The sequence below is a fragment of the Pongo abelii genome, chromosome 9 (genome assembly GCF_028885655.2).
Source record: "Pongo abelii isolate AG06213 chromosome 9, NHGRI_mPonAbe1-v2.0_pri, whole genome shotgun sequence".
Taxonomy (NCBI): Eukaryota; Metazoa; Chordata; class Mammalia; order Primates; family Hominidae; genus Pongo; species Pongo abelii.
Window position 1 is genome coordinate 137742472 of NC_071994.2, and position 13924 is coordinate 137756395.

At 49.1% G+C, this 13924-nt stretch overlaps 2 long non-coding RNA genes across 2 annotated transcripts; one reads left to right on the forward strand and one right to left on the reverse strand.

The window, feature by feature from the left end:
* Positions 1-7617: 7617 nt before the first annotated feature.
* LOC129048845 (uncharacterized) lies at positions 7618-9471 on the reverse strand. The gene is made up of 2 exons (XR_008511532.1): positions 8934-9471; positions 7618-7968 (listed from the first exon to the last, which is right to left on the reverse strand). It is a non-coding gene; the product is annotated as an uncharacterized LOC129048845 (long non-coding RNA).
* Positions 9458-13583, forward strand: LOC129048846 (uncharacterized). The gene is made up of 3 exons (XR_008511533.1): positions 9458-10142; positions 11161-11310; positions 11862-13583. It is a non-coding gene; the product is annotated as an uncharacterized LOC129048846 (long non-coding RNA).
* Positions 13584-13924: the final 341 nt, after the last annotated feature.

The window sequence follows — 13924 nt, forward strand, 5'->3', positions numbered from 1 at the left end:
TTTCCACATTGTCTTCCTCCATCTTTTCTGTGGGAAGAGTTGTTGTGCCCTCAGCCTGGGACCCAGAATAAATACATGTGGAGCAGCCCCCAACCTCCTGGCAATCCAGGGTCTGCAGCTGGAAACTGAGCTGCCTCTGCTTCCCTGCTGATCTGTGAGAACAAACGACTATTGTTTCACACTATTGAGAGTTTGTGAGTTTATTTTTGTTATGAAGAATTATTATAGCAATAGCTAACTGAGGCTTTTAGAGACAACATGTCACCTCACCCCTTGTGTGCAAAGGAATCACCTGAGGTACCTACTAAAACACTGACTCATTGGGCCCTAGTGGATTCTGATCGCTAACTCTGGAGAGGGATCTGGAATCCTATTTTGTGTTGCTCATCTATGGTTCTTTGAGGTTGCTTGCCTCCCACACTGAAGGGGAAGACCTGTGTTATTTGTCTCACATTCACCAGTGGCTGGCGGGTATGTGGCGCACTTTCAAGAACAGGACATTTGGCAGTCAGAGTCCAAATATTTTCCCCGTGGCCAGGCTGCAACAGGTGGAGAATGAGTGTGGTGGGGGATTGCGAGTGGGTATAGCCTGATTATTGAAACTTGGGACCCTCCTCTGTGTGCTGTGAATGGCATAGCTCTAATCTCACAGATTGTTCCAAGAACTTGGTTGATGCTGTTCTCTCAACTGCTTGCAGCTGCTGCTTCCTGGAGTGTGCCACCCCTCCCTGCACACACACACGCCTGCTCGCTCGTGCATACACACACATGCAAGATGGCACTTTTCTTTCTGCAAAGATCAAATTGGCCTCCTTGTTGCCAGCTCAAAGCAGCTGTTTATTTGTTGTTTTCGTGTTTTCAACTGTTGTGATGAGGTTTGCTTCCTTCTCCTTTAACTGAATTACGTGTCATTTAGCTCTTCAGCGCAAGCCACAGATTGAGCTGGAACCTTCTGTCATGTGGGGCTTCAGATTTCTCCTCCTCCTACAACCCAATTAGATCAGCACAGCCATCAGGCACTGGGGCCCTGAGGCTCCTCACATTGTGTTTCTTTGGCTAGGCCTGTTGTCATCCCTCCTCCCTGGGAGCTCAGCTTTGCAGGGAGGACCAGGCAGGAAGCTGAGGTTACCGACAGAAGAATATTCTCTCTCCCAAACTTGTCCTCAGACCCACAGTCTGTGGGTGGTGAGGGATTCGAGAACCTAGATCTGATTTGCCTTAGTTTATAGGGTCCATTGGTGACATTTAGTTGGACCATGTTAGTGTTTAGTTGGGTAAGTGAGAAGGAGAATAGAAACAGGATTGCCAAAGACATGGTGAGGACACAGACATGGCTGGAGGCAGCGACATGGACCAAATGTTTTCAGAACCTTTCTTTTACGTCTTGGGACCCAAGTTCCATCAACACCAACTTGGAGGGGCCAGAGAAGCTAGCCATTGGCACGTGTTTATTTTCCTGCTGCTGATCCCTGGACTTCACACCTGCCATTGAGTCCTATTTCTGTCTCTCAGCAGGACTATACCTAGACCATCAGTTAGGTGTGGAGCAATCAATATTGCGTTTATAAGTGATTGGCTTGCTGTGTGACCACCGGCAATCATTACCCCTCTCTGAGCTGCAATCTTTTTAACTCTGAAATGAGGTGGGTGGGCTGGATGAGCTAGGTCTAAGATTCTTGCTGCCTCTAAATGCCTGTGATTTGCATGCATGGCTGTGTCTAAACTTAGTTACTTCTTAGTAATTCTGCAGTGAACTAGTTTAGCATCACTGTGATAAAGAACCTTGATCCTAAGGTAAATGAGGCATAGTGCTGGGCTTGATAACATTCAAAGGGAACTGGGCAGACTAGAACCAACATCCTTAGACCTCAGGCTTATTTGGCAGCTGGTATGCCTGGGGACTGCGGGGTCAGGAGACTGAGAATTGCAGGGAGGGCATCAGGGCAGGTTTTAGCAGCAGGGAAGCCAGCCAGATGGATTGCCAATGCTGAGGAAAGTTGGGGGCAGGCTAAAGTCTTGGCAGGTGGGGACTGCTTGGTACAGAGGCACCCAGGAGAAGGTCAGCCTGGCAGGCAGTGGTTGCAGGAAGGCCAGGCAGCTGTGAAACAGGACCTGCCATAGGGACTGAAGTTTCCTAGTCTGTGGAAAGGTCACAGTAAACACGAGGAAATGAGTGCTGAGCAGCGAACAGAGACAGGGGCTCCCATGGGAGGATGAGCATGAGCTGCCGCAGGTCCACAGTGTCCATAGCATATTGGGCCTGCAGGTCCCCCTATCCCCACGATCCCAGCCTCTCATGAGGCGAGAGCATCTTTAGGTTTGGGGACCTACACTCTCCAAGGCAAACATTCTGAGGGCAAGGCCCAGGCACCTTCCCTTTCCCGGGTGTCTGTCGGCCTGGGGTCCTGCTGGGCGAGGCAGGGCTGCTCCTCCCCAGCATGCTGGGTCAGGTCTGCAGGGGCAGTGGACGTTCTCCTCCCTGGCCTCCCCTGCACCCAGCACTTCAACAGGGACAGGGAAGTGTCCTGCTAGGAGCCAGAAGCTCACTGCACTCTCCTGAGCCCCTCCTAGGTAAATTGCAGCTCCTCACAGCAGGATTAACTGATGCAGGAAGATCATATACTTTTCCTTCTTAATTAAAACTCTATGAAGAAATAAACCCCAAACAGAATTCTGAATAGAGCAGTGTTATTTCTTAGAAGCAGGAAGCCAGTGCTTTCTCTTTGTAGCAGGAAAGGAAGGAGGCACATCCAGGCCGCTGTCCGTGGTGCCCCTCCATTCCCTGGGTCTCATGTGGCGCTCAAATGCTCAGGACAGCCTCTCCGAGGGCCTTCAGTGGGTCAAACTCATGTCCAGCCAACTGAGAGGGACCTAGGGAGATAATAAAGCAAATTTCTTCTCTCTGTGGAGCACCTGGGGCAGGGGGAAGGGGCTACGAAGGAGCCTGTAGCCCTTGTGGCCCACTGCTGTGGGGTGGGGTTGCACGGTTGCTGAGACCCCAACTGGTGGTGAGGACCTGGGGTTCCTCACAAGATGTTAACCTGTGACACTTTATCATCAGTTTTGCTGAGGGTTGCTTTACAGCCTGAATCAGAGCACCAGGAAATTCACTGTCTGCCTCCCTACTGCTCCACAGAGATGCCTTTTCCTCTTGGTGGAGCTACAGGTGCTGCATTTAAAAGGCTCTGTTGATTTCTCATGATTGTATTCATTTCAATAAAATGGATTCCTTAAACAGGACACCATTTTCCAAATTTTGGTCTAGAAAACATGGTCACCATAAGTAGAACTCAAAATTCAGGAATTTTCTGGCCCAAGCAGGGCCTTGGCCCTCCCAAGGTGAGGTGGGTGCCCCTAGGTTCACACCTCCTGCTCCCTCCTGCTCCCTCCTGCTCCGTTTTCATTCCCAAAGCGATTCCCAGCTACTCTACCTAGGTCCTCAGCACATGGACATCCAGTGGAGCTTGGGTCTGCTGGAATTTGCTGAGTGCCTACTATAAGCCAGGCACTGGAGGCCCAAACAGGAGCAAGATTCAGTCCCTGCCCTCCAGGAGCTCACTGTCATGTGCGGAAGAGGACTAGAAATGGAGAGACCATGCGATGTGGCAAATTTGCAGAGAGGCTTCTGAGCACCTGGAACTGAGTCTTCAAGGAGGAGCTATACTGGAGGGGGCCTGGGCACAGGAGTCCTATGCAGGGGGAATGACAGATGCAAGACCCATAGACCCAAGAGGCATGTCATCTACATTTAACTTTTTTTCAGAGAGTCAGGGAGTGCATCTTCCACCTCTGATCCTATTTTCCTAGAAAATAACATTGCAGTGAAAAAAAAAACCATCCCACAAGAGTCCTCTGGTTCCAGCTCAGAGGCGGCTGCCCAGCTGTGAGAGGCAAAGCCAAACCAGAAAATAGCTCATCTGCCCACTGCCCAGTGATGGAGAGCACCCCGGGGAAGGTTAGCACGGGAGCATCATCATTAGATCAGCAGACAGTGGCTCTGCAACCAGGCCCAGGCAGCCTGCTGGATCCGCTCTAATGATGGGAACTGGGCAACTAATTACCATGAAGTCACCCCGCATGCAGCCACACAGTAACTGCAGGCTCCGTGGAATCAGTAGACAGGTTCTCCTCTCCTCCGTTCTTTAACAATGAGAGTCTTCGCTTGCCTTTTCACGACACTTTGCAGTTGGTAAAGAACGTTCACGACCACCAGTTTCTTATTTGCTGTGGGTATTATTTTTCTCATTCACTGGTGAAGAAAGGAAGGTTCAAGAGGGGATCAAATTTACATTGTTAGGAGGTGAGGGAGCTGGGATTCCACATTGTTTTTGGACCACATCTCTTTCTGGTTTATCTCTGTGTCTGGCTTGGAAAAAAAGAAAGGAAGAAAATAACATGTATTGACTACCTTCCACGTGTGAGGCACTTTACCTCTGCGAACTCATTTAATTAATAACACCCATTTTATAAGTGAAGAAACTGAGGCTCAGGGAAGACAAACGATGTGCCCAGTGTTGCACTGCTGGTGAGTGGTGAGTGGAGACTGGGCTTCAGCGCTGTCTGACTGTGCCTTTCCTCTTCCTGTGACATCTCCACCTGGCTCTCCGCCTGTGGGTTGAGATTCTATGGAGCTCTCTTAGGTCTGTGCAATTGAGCCTTGCAGGGGGGTCTGTGCTTTTATTTCCTTCATCCAGCACCATACTTGGTGGGCCCTCTGCAATGTCTTGTCTGCTTGGGTGCATGGGGGTCTCAGAATTAGAATTCACCGCTGCAGCAGCGAGGACCCTTTTTCCGGACATCCCCGTGGGTCTGCTGCTAGGCTTTGTCAGGGCGTGCAGGCTCACCTGAAAGGCCACCGGGCTCCCTGCAGTGTCCATGGCCAGGGCCCTTGTTATCCAGCCTGGATCCCAAAGACCCGTAGCCAGCAGGAGACCCCTTAGATTCCCCCGTCTTTCTCTAGCTTGTACTTCAGTATTGGGAAAAAGCACCAGGAAGCTGATTCAATGTCTTAACAGGTGTCTCATCTGCTGCAAGTCCGGGATATTCGGTTTGACCTTAGAGCCACAGATAGTAATGCAGAACTCAGATTGTATATTATATAACTGGAGTTATACAATTGGGCCAGTAAATGAGGCCCCCCAGAATTTGTTAGTAACAAATGCAGACATGATAGTTTGCAAATTGGCTGGTAAAAACCCAGAGAAAAAAGGAATTTCAGGACCACCTGGTTTAAACTCTTCATTTGACAAATGTGAAACTGAGGCCCGGGGAGGGGAGGGGGTGCTTCTGGGTGTGCCAGTGACACACAGGCAGGCTGAGATTAGGGATCATGTGTATGGGTGTCTTTCTTTCTTTATTTTAAAAAATGATGCCATAATGTTGCTACTCTCTACATTTTGCTTCTCATCTTCATTTTGGCCCAATTTACAAAATTAATTCAGATCAAAATGTTCATTCGGATTGTAAATTAGCTGAATAATTGCTGTATGGATCTCATCCTCGCAGCTCTGTCAGAGAACCCCACAGCTTCAGAGAGCCCTCAAAGCCAGCATGGGCATACTCTGCCTCCAGGGGTAAAAGCCCTGCTGGGAAGGAAAGGCCGAGTGCGCCCCCATTACCCACATGTCCCACCCAAACACCACCCAGCACATGCAGGGAGAGCCTGAATAACAGCGGGAAAGGAGAGAACTGGAGATCGTGAAGACGTTGATTCTTCCAACATTAACTTAGAAGTTTAACTTTTCCTTAAACTGTTTTTCTTTTTAGGAGGACAAAAAGACTTGAAAAAATAAATTTTAAGTTTATCTAAAAAATATATAGGTGAAAATAGCTAAGAATTATGACAGAGGAGTTGAATGAGGGGACTTGCTTAAACGTATGTCAGAACATATCATAAATCATTACTGACTGTGACAGTGCAGCTGTTCAGAGAGGTGAGAGATCTATTGAGGGTCACCCAAACAACCACCCTTTACACAGGCAGAATGGCAGCTCAGTGGGAGGGAGGGGCCCCTGAATATGTACCACAGGGAAAAATGTCTTTTTCTTTGCACATAGAAAATTTTAGGACCCAATTCATACCACAAAGCAAAAGGGACATAGGAGAGAAAAAACATATTAAAATTAGAAGTGAAAATTTAAGTCAATGCTTGCCTCTAGGTGTAAAGGACATTCTAGGCATGAACGTGATGGAATTAGTGATGGTGAGCATATTTTTAGCATATTTTCATGTGCTTGCTGGCTGTGTGTATGGCTTCTTTTGAGAAGTGTCTGTTCATGTCCTTTGCCCATTTTTTAATGGGGTTGCTTGTTTTTTGCTTGTTAATTTGTTTAAGTTCCTTATGGCTTCTGGATGTTTATTTACAACAGATTTGGCTATATATTTTTTTAAAATGTCAGTACATCAAAAGGATCCTACAATGAAAAGGCAAAGGTTACAACTATCAAAGACAAATAATAAATTATGTGAAGGGTTCTTACCTATATTCATAAGAAAAACATTAAGGGCCTGCTATAGTTTGGGTGTTTGACTGCTCCAAATCTCATGGTGAAATTTAATCTGTACTGTGGTGGTCTTGGGAGGTGGGGCCCAGTGAAAGGTGTTTGAGTCAGGGGGGCAGATTCCTCATAAATAGATTATAGCTCTCCCTGGGTCAAGTGAGTCATCCCTCTGTTAGTTCCTAGCAGAGCTAGTTGTTAAGAAGAGCCTGGTACATTTCCTGTCTCTTTTGCCTTCTCTCTCTCCGTGTGATCCCTGCACTCCAGTTCCCCTTCACCTCTGCCATGAGTGGAAGCAGCCTGAGGCCCTCTCCAGATGCCCGATCTTCCAGCCAGCAGAATCCTAAGCCAAATAAGCCTATTGTATTTTCAAGTTACCCAGTCTCAGGTATTCCTTTATAGCAACAAAAATGGACTAGGACAGACCTCAATAGCAAAATGGACAGAAGATTATATATATACAATTTGAAATGCCAAGGACTAAGAAACATAGTAAAAATGTTAATTCTCTCCAGAAGCAAATGTGTTAAAAATGAGAAACTATTTTTACATATAATATTAGCAAAAATTTAAAAGATGTACTTTTAATTGGTTTCAAAGTGTTGAGGACTACCAGTAGTCTTCTCAAATGGCAATTGCTGATGGAAGAATAAATCACTGCCTTTAACTGAAACGTTATGAATACACATGTTGAAGCTTTTATTTTATGTATGTTCAATTTGATTAAATAATTCTCCTTTCGTTTTGAGATTCATCCACAAGAATATTTATCACAGTGTTATTTATAATGGCCATTTGTTGAAAACAATCCAAATGTTCATGCCTTCTTTAAATCATTTATTCAATAAATACCAAGATCTGTTATGTTCTAAACACTGCATTAGATGTTGGGGACACATTGGTGAATAAAATGTATGTGGTTCCTGCTCTTCGTGGAATTCATCGTTTAGTGGGAAATACAAACAGCAAATGAATTAACAAACAAGAATTGTCCAAAAATTATGGTTGAACAATGGTATTATTGTTCAGTATGTTCCATCATGTTATATCCTTCTAATAACATACTATGGGACCATTAAAAGTGATGTCCATAAAGAATGACATCTATCCATCCATCTCTCCCTTCATCCATCCAACCAATGTTTATTGAATACTTAATATGCACCAAGAACTAGGGCAGGCATAGAGGATGCAATTGTCAAAACAAACACAGCCCTCACATAAGCAGGAAATCATGATCCTGTTGCTAAGGACTGTGATGGAAGTGACAGATTTAATCCAAGAATAAACGCCTAACTCTGTGGTCACAGTCCCAGGTGTCCTAAAATTTGGCTCTCGTTGACCTTGTCCTCTTCTGGAATATGCTCCGCTTTCCACAGGTTACTCCTTATGACCTCTCCTTCTTCGGGTAGTCTTTCCTGATCACCCCAATTCAAACAGGTGTTCTCCAAATTTTCTGGCATTTACCAACTGAAACATTCATTTGACATTTATCACATTTTGTCCTTTATGGCCAGTTATTTGTTACTGTATTTGCAATGCCCCTGCCAATGTGATGATAATACTGTCCTCTTTCTGTAGAACACTCTCTCTCCCCTTTCCAGCTGTCCAACTCCTACTGAACACTCCCAGGCGCAGCTCAGTAGTCACACCCTTCCCTGGGCACCCACAATGGCTTTTTGTGCATCATAATTTGAGTCAATCAACCAGAATGTATTCCCTATAACGCTAGAAAATCTATCTGCCTTGTCTTAGCATCTCTGGAGGTGTCTAGCTCAGTGTTGGGGTCAAATAGGTGAGGCCATCAAATGTGGAGTCAATGAGTGAATAAGGAATGAATTGAGGGCATTTTGAGAATGGCTTTAATGTGTTATAGATTACAGGTTGGCCAGGTTATGCTTTCTTTTCATATTGCATACAGAGTACTGTGCACATAGCAGGTGCCTAATAAATATAAATTGCTTTATTAATTGTGATATATGTAATGATAACTTTATTATTAACATTATTGTTCAATACTGCCATCCCTGCAAGGAATCTGTCACAAAGAAGCAGGGGCTTGGTCCATTTCCCTCTTACCCTCTTACCCTTACCCCAGAAGGAGAACTTCCTTCTGAGGCCGTGTCTGTCCAGAGAAGACCCTTGTCTGCATCTGGGGGCAGGGCCCCTGACTTTTGTGAAGACTCGGTCCCCAGGCGGGCGCGTTCATGACACGCCTCACAGGAGGCATGACTCCCACCCAGGACATCACTCTGTGTGGCAGCCGCAGGTGGCAGGGACAGACGCCTGAGTCTTCCTGCAGTCTGTGCACCTGGATGGCACATGTACCTGTGGCCCGTAGAGACATACTGGAGCAGCAGTCAAATACCTGAATAGTCCTAGAGGGTGGAGAGCCCGTTACTAACGGAGAATGCCTATTTTCCCATCCGACTTACCTGCTAAGACAGGAGTCTGAGCTCAGGGCCTAGTATCAACCTAGGTGGTTTCTGCCGAGTCTCTAGCAGGAAGCAACAGCCCCTGCTTCCCTCCTCCTGCAGAGTGGCACGGTCTGCACCCCACAGTACCTCCTCCAAGCATCTCAGCAAGGAGAAAAAAGGCACAACAAAACAAAACCCAAATATCCAGTTTAGCAGAGCCGCACTGTCCAACTGGCTGTATATATCCTGACAATTTTGGTCCCTTGTCTTTTCCCCTTGAGTAAAGCTGTTCTTTTGATCCCAGCAACTCTGAGAGCAGCACGGCTCTGAGATAACTTTTTATAAAAGTTGCTGGGGCATCATAGCCACGGAGAGGTCCAGCCTCTAAGACAGCGATCCTGCTGAGAGAACGTCTCCCAGGCTTTCTCTTCCATCCTCAGTGCATGGGGCTTGGCTCTTGTGCCTGGTCAGAGGCAGTGCGTGAGGTGGGTACAGGTGCCCAGGGTTCCCAGGGTGGTCCCTGGGTGGGACCTGGCTGGTGGTCTCAGCCCATTCTGCTCCTGGGAAGGGTTTGGGTCATGCCATTGTGATGTTAAAAAATCCTGGTGGTTGGGGGCGGGGGGCAGGCACCGTGGCTCATACCTGTAATCCCAGCCCTTTGGGAGGCCGAGGTGGGTGTATCACCTGAGGTCAGGAGTTTGAAACCAGCCTGGCCAACATGGCAAAGCCCCATCTCTACTAAAAATACAAAAATTAGCCTGGCACGGTGGTGGGTGCCTGTAATCCCAGCTACTTGGGAGGCTGAGGCAGGAGACTCACTTGAACCGAGGAGGTGGAGGTTGCAGTGAGCTGAGATCGCACCATTGCACTCCAGCCCAGGCGACAGAGCAAGACTCTGTCTCAAAAACAACAACAACAACAGCAAAAAACAAAATAAAAAAACCCTGGGGATATATCTGGGGGCCACCAGAAAGGGGCTCAGGGTAAAGGGATGAGGAGACGGAGTGGGAGATGGCAGTGCCTGGGTGATGGGAGAGAGCAGGCGAGGGCGGGTCAGGGGAACCGCTGCTGATTTCATAGGGAAGCAGCTGGGATGGGGCAGAGGAGCGAGAACTAGGATTGTCCCGTATACAACACAATTGCATATTGGACATACAACCCAGACAATTCCTTCTTCTATCAAATCCACCATCCTGGAGAGTGAAGCTGAAAAGCTGATGACATAAAGTCCGTCTGGGATCAGGCATGATTCTGGGTGCCCAAATGGAGCACAGATCCCTTCCTTCCCAGGATGCCAGGCTGGCTCCTCAGCCAGGCTCATGGTGCAGGGAGCTGGCCTTTCTTCGCCCTCATTGGGACCTGGCTGTCCTTGAGTGGGAGGAATTCTGAAGCCTAACTCTTCTGGATTCCTTTGGCTAGCTACATTCTCTATTCCTGGGCCATGCCCTTCCTTCAAATGCTTCAACTTCACATAGATGTGGGCTAGAACACGGGCTTGCCTCATGTGTCTTGACAGCTCACCGAACCTTTCTGAGCTTTTATTCTCTTACCTATTTAATGAGAGTGGTGTGTGAGGGTCCACCAGGTAATCTGAGTGATGCCCCTCGCTGCCTCTGTCCCCTGCGGGTCATTCTGCCCAAAGGGGTGCATAGCGTCAGGACCACCAACTCCTCCCAGAACACTGAGATCCCTGCTGCCCAGTTAGTGGGTCCCAGGGAAGCCACGTGGCATTTGGAGTGGCATTCCCATCTTGCATTTTCAGGGCCCCCTCTGTGGTTCTGAGAGGAGGAAACAGCTCTAATCTTGGTGATCCCGACTGTGCTGGGCCCTGGGTTGCGAGGCAAATGGAGTGCGGAGGCCCTGGGGGAGGACGCGTCCCTCATCACCGTTACTCCTCAGCGCAGCAGTCAGGGGACTTCCCAGGGTGCACTGGGCCAAGGGGCCAGACTCTGAAGTCCACGGGGTTAAGGTCTCCCTGCCAGCCAGGTGATGGCAGCCTCCTCGCCTCGCCCAGACAAGAAAGCCTCGATCTAATCTCACTCTGAACTTTTCCCAAGGCTTTTGCTGCGCTTTGCTGTAGTTCCAAAGCCACATTAGTGAGCGCCACACTCCTTTATAAATGGTCTGTGACCCCAGAGGTCTGCTCGCGGATGGAGCTGTCTATTTCAGGGATTGTGGGTGGAGGGGGCATCTCAGAGGCTTCTGGAAAATTCCTGATGGGATTGTGTCTGTGTTCTGTCTCAAGCCTCCAGTCAACAGATCAGACAGCTTGTAATCCCAGGCCAAGGACACGTGGAAAGAGACTCAATTTCTAGATGGGTGGTAACAGCCATGACCTTCTGTCCTCTGGGTCCCCACAAGCCTGGATGAACTCAAGATCTGACTCAGTGACACGGTGAGGAGACCTTTGAGGCCTCAGTGACCATCCTTGGACTTCACCTCGCATGGCTTTCAGGCAGAGGGGCCCTCCCATGCCCACAACAGGCCGAGCCCAGCCTTCCTCGGGGTTTGGTGATGGTGGATGAGAAAGAAACAGAGAAAAAACATGCCTCACAGGCAGAACTGTCATAGTTCTCAAAAGACCAAAGTCACAAGGGCCTGTGGGTGCCTGCGCGGCTGCCCCAGAGGGAGGGTGATGCCAGCCACAGGCCCATTGCCTTTGTAGGCCAGGGTCCTGCAGTGCTGGCCCGAAGTGCTGGGTGGGAGGGGGCGGCTCCGTCCATGTGTGAAAAATCCAGGGTGGCTGTAGCTTGCAGAGGACGGCAATTCTCAGTTTGCCCGTTACTGCCCTGACAAATCTCCCTCTGGCCCCTTTTCCTTTCTGTCTTCAGTGGGGGTCGGGAGGTGGCAGCCCTAAAGACCTCTCCTTACCACCCTTGTCTTTTCCATGGAGGTTCCCATGCAACACTTGTCCCTGTCCCTGAAATTTCAGACTTCTTTCCACAGCGCAAAGCCTCGGGCCTCGAAAAACTACAGTCAGCAAGGTGAACCCCACCCCCAAGCTAAGGCAAGAATGCTGGCTCTTCCATCGCTCCTAAGTTCCAGGCTGACCTCTTCCTCCAACTCAACATATTCAAAATGAAACCCAGCGTCTTTAGCTCACCCTCCTCCCCTGCTGCCCCTGCCAGGGCCATGGCCACGCTGACCCAGGCCCCCCGGTCACACCTCCAGGCCTGGCAATAATATGCCTGGACTCCTTGAGAACTGCAACCAGATTAATCGTCCCAGAGCTCCGCTTTGATAATATCACTTTTATAGACACATAAAAGGAAGCATTTAGGCAGTCAGTCATGCTAAATCTTAACCATCTTTACAGATTTTTTAGTGCAGCCCATCAAAACTGTCACCAGCCCTGAAAGTCCCACATTTATGGTGTCCATGATAACACCTCCTATGCCAGAGGCAGCAGCACTTGGAGATGGTGCAGAGCTGGCACTGCAGGAGCTGTCCTCGCCAGGCCTGATCTCGCAGCCAGGGCTGCTTCTCCTGGTTCCGCACAAAGTCCATGGCCACCTCCTGCACCTCCCACTCCAGAGGCGTAACTGAACAGTCTCTCTGGGCACCATCAGCACTGCTCTGCCAGGTGACAGATCACAGCCTTAAAGATGTTGGGCCGTTGGGCATTACCTTTCCAGTCGCTGGGTGCGAGGGGGCCTGGAGTCCTTGGCAGGGGCTGGCATGGGCAGGCTGGTCGGGCTTCAGCAGCAGCTGTGGGCCAAACATCATAGGAGCAGTCGTGCTAAGGCAGAGACTGGACGAGAGGGGAACAGGAAGCAGGACCAACAGGTTTGATTCACGGGCGCTGTGTTACAGGTGGTTGTTTTCTGTGAAAGCCCCATTGATGTCACAGTGACATATAGTAATAATTAAAAAGACAGCACTTGTAAAGACATAGAGGCAGTGATGAATAAACACAATTTGGTGAGCTTTGTGGAGCTGGACTCCCTGAGTTCAAAACCTAGCTTCAACACTTACTGGCTGTATGAATGCCCGACCTCATCTCCATTTCCCAGGGAAGCCTTCCCTGCCTGCCTCAGTGTGTTGTCAGCTCGGCGTCTTCTGGTCTCCCAGGACTGACCTGTTGGGCCGTGTACTCGGTGTTCTGTGTTTGGCTTCTGTGGTTGTGTATACACTCACGTGCATAAGACGTGTTTTCCCAACTAGTTTGTAATCTCTGAGCGTACAGACTTGATTTAAATTTCTTCTTGGCCCTGCAGTGCTCTGGGAATGCGGTCTAATTGTTGCGAGTTTACTCCTGGGGCCTGTGCTAGCTGCCTGGTTGGCCGTTGGGACTGAAGGGATGCTCATCCACTTGGCGCACTGACCACAAGCCTGGCACCGGCCCTGCCTTTGTTCTCCCATGAGTCCTCTTGAAGGCAACCCACTCGTGGTGGGAGGCCTAGAGTCCAGCGGGGCTCTTGCCCCTTTTGCCCTCCTGAATCATGAAGAGCTCGGTTCCTCGTCCATACAGAGGGAAAAACAAATGAGCAGTTACCTTGGGCAGAGTCCACAGTCCAGCCTGCTTGGCTGCCTGGGGGGAGGTGCCGACTGCAGAAGGCATGGGCCCTTCCAGGTGTGGACTCGGCCCCTGGGCAGTGCGATCTGTGGCCTCCTTACCAATGAAGAGGAGTGGAGAAGAGGCTCTCTCTGCTGCTCACGGCAGCCTCAGCCCACACAGGCTCCTGGCATTTCTGTGCTATTAAATAATTAACTTGGTACTACATGGAGTGAAACACACATTGGTCTGGTAAAAGGCCTCAATTAATTGCTTTCATGTTAGCTGTGTACTGTGTCTCCAGGAGATAAGAGGTGGGAACGTGAGTTTTGAAGCCAAGCTGAGAGACACCCTCACAAAAGGTGACAAGTACCCCTCTTCCCATGCAGTTGGGTCTGTCCAGTGATGCAGTGCAGAGGTGGCAGCCGCCGCCAGTTTTGGCTCTGGTTGTCTTTTGGGGAGTAGGGAGGGGGACGTGGGACCCAACTCCCTGCTGATGGGTGGTGTGTGACTG